A 5,686-nucleotide genomic window follows, 5' to 3' on the forward strand; every position below is an offset into this window, starting at 1 on the left:
GCCTCAGCCTCCCGAGTAGCTGGGACTACAGGCACGCACCACCATGCCCAGCTAATTTTTTGTATTTTTAGTAGAGACGGGGTTTCACCATGTTGACCAGGATGGTCTCGATCTCTCGACCTTGTGATCCACCTGCCTCGGCCTCCCAAAGTGCTGGGATTACAGGCTTGAGCCACCGCGCCCGGCCGCAATCCTTTTTTAAAAACCATACCATGTTCAGTGCTGTGAAGATTTTGTGTGAAGTAGACATGTAGCAAGATCTAACTTAGTGGCAACTAGGCCATGCGCATTTGATGCCTGACCACTGTGAAACCATGAGCAGGAAGAATGAGTGTTACCCATCAGTCTTATCTTATAACTCTCATCTTCAGAAATTTGTGAATAACTAGATATTCACTGGTTCTTAGCTATATGTAATAGCTTTAAAAATAGTACTTATGAGAGATTTCTATAATAAAAAACACTCTGATTTCTCTAAAAGATATTCCATACAAATGGAGACAAAAAAAGAGCAGAAATAGCTAGACTTACATCAGATGAAAGAGATTTCAAGCCAAAGCTATAAAAAAAGGCAAAGAAGATCACTATATAATTAAAAAGGAGTTAATTCAACAATAATATATAACAATTACAAATATATAGGTACCCAGTAACTGAGAACCCTGAAATATAAAGCAAATATTATTAGAGCTAAAACAGAAATAGACTCCAAATAATAGTTGGGGAATTCAGCAGCTCATTTTCAGCATTGGACAGATTATCTAACAGAAAATCAACAAAGAAACACCAGGCAATCTGCATTACAGACCAAATGGACCTAATAGACATTTACAGAATATTTCATACCTCTGCAGAATACACATCCTTCTCATCAGCACATGGAACAATCTCTGGGATAGAACATATGTTAGCCTATAAAACAAGTCTTAATAATTGTTTTAAATAAATTACGTGGGTTTTTTGTTTTTGTTTTTTTTTTTCCTGAAAAATACGGGCTAAAAGTAGAAATCAAGAGGAACTTTGGAAATTACACAAATAAATGGAAACAAAAAAACATGCATTAAACAACACACCCCTGAATGAAACAGTGAGTCAATGAAGAAATTAAAACGGAAAATTTAAAATATTTTGAAATAAAATGAAAATACAGCTTACCAAACCTATGGGATACAGCAAAAGCACTAATAAAATGGAATATTTCAGCAATAAAAATGTACATCAAAAATGTAAAAAGACTTCAAATAAACAACCTAATCATTCATCTCAATGAACTAGAAAAGCAAGAGCAAATCAAACCCAAAAATTAGTAGAAGAAAAGATAAAGATCAGAGCATAAATAAATGAAATTGAGACCAAAAAGTACTAAAGATCAGTGACATGAAAAGTTGTTTAAAAAATGTTTAACAAATTAACAAACTTTAGCAAAACTATGAAAAAAAGACCAAAGTAAAATCAGAGATGGAGGAGGAGGCATTACAACTGATACCATTTAAATTCAAAAGATCATTAGAAAGTATTATGAGCAACTATATGCAAATAGATTGGAAAACCTACAAGAAATGGATACATCCCGAGACATACACAATTTATTACTATTGAATTCTGAAAAAATAGAAAACGTGAATATGACACATAATTATTAAGCACACCTTTTCTTTGAGGTGAAGATCAAAATCTCTCCTCCAAATATTATTTTCATTTGGCAATGAGAGAATAGCTATGACAGTCAACACACATTCAGAAGTGACCGTTATCTCAAGCTATATATTTATTTATGGTCATTTCATTTCAATTTGATATTTTCTATTTTGATTTTTAAAAATTATTCTAATTTTATAATTGATAAGTTTAATATTATTATTGCATTTTCTCTGCACTGATTTTTGTTTACACTTTTGCAAATTATGAATATTGTTTCAATAAAAAATGGTGATTTTAATTTTTCTGGGAGAATATGTAGAATAACTGCTATCTCCCTGGTGTATGTTAAAAAATAGGAAATAAAAGATCAAATGTGGAGCAAGAAATAGAGATTGAGACAGCATTAACTTGAGTTTATCTTCACCTTTCTGTTATTTAAATATAATCCAGAGTATTATTTTGTATTCTTTAAAAATATTTGTCTACATAATTATCTTACTTAAAAATGTTGAATAATATTAGATAAGCATGTACATAAGAAATTAGCTCTTCAGATCTCATAATTAACTTTTCTATTTTTTAACTAATTTCATTTTTCCTAATTTATTGGGGGGACCTATTCATTAATCTAGCAAATATTTACTGAGGGCTTATTAGATACCTAGTGTAGCTCTGATTCTCAAAGAGCTTAAATTCTAACAGTAATATTTATCTAGCACATGATAGTAATTTTCAATATTCAAGAGAATAAACAAGGATATAACACATAATTTCTATCACATTAGCACCTCATTTTTTATTGTCTTAAAAATATTTATTGATCATGCACCATGAAAAGGTCATTCTTCTAAGCTACAGAGATTCATTGGTAGAAATCAATGTCAAATATTTACTTTCTTGCTGAGTTTATTTTGTAATGCCAGCTAATCCTCCAAGCAGAGCTACACAGAAGTAGAGCTGAGTGAGCCCAGCTCAGATTACCTAGAAGACATTTTTAGTTTCTGTCTGATCCAGAGACTAAAGAATTGTTGGGTTCAGCCACTAAAATGTTGAGTGGTTTGTTTAAAGCAATAGGTAACTGATGCAGGCCAATGCACGTGATATGAAATAACTCATAATATATTAGAAGGGTAGTTCTCACTATTTTGGAGTCAGAATTGCTGTACACTCTCAACTATTGTGGGCTTCAAGAGCTTTTTTTTTTTTTTTTAATGTGGGCAGTATCTATTGATATTTACCATATTAGATATTGAAATTGAGAAAAAATTCAATTTGTTTAAAAGTAACAATAGTTAACCTAGTATAGGTTAACATAATATATTTTTATAAAAATTGAATATTCTCATATCCAAACTATTAAAATAATCAGAAGGATGGCATTGTTTTACATTTTTGCATATCTCTTTAATCTCTTACTACTTAGATGACAAATTTTTATATCAGCTTCTTCATTCAATCTACTATACTATCTTGTTTTCTCTGAAAAAAAAAATGAAGAAAAGATCCTCATTTTCTCTTGCCACTGCCAAGCAAAAAGTGCTTGTTGCCTCCCACCACGATTCTGAGGCCTCCCTAGCCGTGTGGAACTGTTAAGTCCAATTAAACTTCTTTTTCTTCTCATTCTCAGTTCCGTCTTTATCAGCAGTGTGAAAACAGACTAATATAGTAAATTGGTACCAGTAAAGCGGGGCACTGCTGAAAAGGTACCCAAAAATGCAGAAGTGACTTTGGAACTGGGTAGCAGGCAGAGTTTGGAACACTTTGGAAGACTCAAAAGAAGAGAGGAAAATGTGGGAAAGTTGAAACATCCTAGAGACTTGTGGGGAATGGCTTTGCCTAAAAGCCTGATAGCAATATGGAAGATAAGATCAAGGTGGAAGTGATCCTAGATGGAGATAAGGAACTTGTCAGGAAATGGAACAAAGGTGACTTTTGTTATATAATTAGCAAGGAGACTGGCCCCATTTTGCCCCTGCCCTAGAGATTTGTAGAGCTTTTAACTTGAGAGAGAGAATTTAGGGTATCTGGTGGGAGAAATTTCTAAGCAGCAAAGCGCTCAAGAAATGACTTGGGTTCTGTTAAAGGCATTCAGCTTTATAAGGGAAGCAGAGCATAAAAGTTTGGAACATTTGCAGCTTGACAATGTCATAGAAAAGAAAAACCTGTTTTTCTTGGGAGAAATTCAAGCTGGCTGCAGAAATTTGCATAAATAGCAAAAAGTATATAAAGTTAATCCCAAAGACCATGGGCAGAATGTCTCCAGACCATGTCAGAGACTTTCATGACAGCCCCTCCCATCAAGGACCTGGAGGCCCAGGAGAAAAAGTGGTTTCATGGGCTGGGCCCAGGGTTCCCATGCTGTGGGCAGCCTAGGGACTTGGTGCCCTGTGCTCCAGCTGCTCCAGCTGTGGTTGAAGGGGCCAATGTGCAGCTCATGGTGTGGCTTCAAAGGGTGGCAGCCACAAGCCTTGGCAGCTTCACATGGTGTTGAGCCTGAAGATGCACATAAGAAAAGAATTGAGGTTTGGGAACCTCTGCCTAGATTTCAGAAGATGTATAGAAACACTGGGATGCCCACGCAGAAGTTTGTTACAGGAGTGGGGCCCTCATGGAGAACCTCTGCTAGGGCAATGGAGAAGGGAAATGTGGGGTTGGCACTCCCACACAGAGTCACTACAGGGGCACTGCCTAATGGAGCTGTCAGAAGAGGGCCATCATCCTCCAGACCCCAGAATGGTATATCCACCAACAGGTTGAACCATGTGCCTGGAAAAGCAATAGTCCACTTAACACCAGCCCATGAAAGCAGTCAGGCGGGAGGCTACACCCTGCAATGCCACAAGGGCAGAGCAGCCTAAGACCATGGAACCCACCTCTTGCATCAGCATGACTTGAATTTGAGACCTGGAGTCAAAGGAGATCATTTTGGAGATCACTCAACCTCAAATAGTTGTACAATGGTTTTTCTTCAAGACAACCATCATGAAGCAAAAGTGCTTTGTAGACACTTGCCATTTTATCATACGTAATATGAAAATGGTGTCTATTTGAAGATCAAGATCGAACGGAATCAGAAATTATTATTTTATCCGCATCATTGCTAAATAAGATTGGCTTTTAAAAAATTACAAGTAGATGGTGAAGAGTGTAATGAGTACTGATACAATGTCTACTAGTGTGATTTAGTACACTAGTACTACTAGCACACAAATCCTTTGATTAGTGACATGAAGTCAACAGTTGTACCCATCATTGCTTCTATATCATCAATGTGAATGACACAGTGAAAAAGGATGATAGTATCATTCTATTATTATGACAGTTTTAGCCTCACAGATGCCCTATGAAGGTCTCAAGGACCCATTTAGTCCTCCAGAATACATTAACAATTTTTTTCAGACAATAAATACGTGGGGAAAAATAAATGCCATAAGGGGGATTAGGGATATTGGAAAAGGGGATGATTTGTGATTTGTGAGCAGGGTGACCAGTTTGAGACTATAAGAAGGTAATCTTTGAGCAAAGACAAGGGAATAAAGAAGTATGTTATTAAAATATATGGGGGAGGAATACACAAGGCAAAGAATATAACCAATACTAATCACCTAGACATTTTTCACGAACAGTATTGCATGCTTTTGAGGGGAGAAGTTATATGACTTAATTTTTGAAATAATCATTTTAGTGTAGAACATAAGCAATAAATGTATAGTTGAGCACACTATGAATTATGAGACTATTGTAGATGAGATAACCTAATGGTTTGGACTATATTGGTAGCATTTGAAATGTGTAGGATAAAATGGTTAAATAATGGATATGTTTGGAGGATGGAGCCATAAGAATTTTCTAATGAATTCTGTGCACAGTGTGAGAAAAAGACTACCCCAGAAAGACTAAATTTCTCCATCTGAGAAAATAAAATGACAATATTTTCATTAGTCATTACCACTGGATTAAAATTATCTTCTTTTTTACATGCTATAGTTGATATATCTTTTAGATAGACAAAACCGCATTTTATTGCACATCCCTTTAAAATGCT

Source organism: Cebus imitator, unplaced genomic scaffold, assembly GCF_001604975.1.
Source record: "Cebus imitator isolate Cc_AM_T3 unplaced genomic scaffold, Cebus_imitator-1.0 Scaffold542, whole genome shotgun sequence".
Taxonomy (NCBI): domain Eukaryota; kingdom Metazoa; phylum Chordata; class Mammalia; order Primates; family Cebidae; genus Cebus; species Cebus imitator.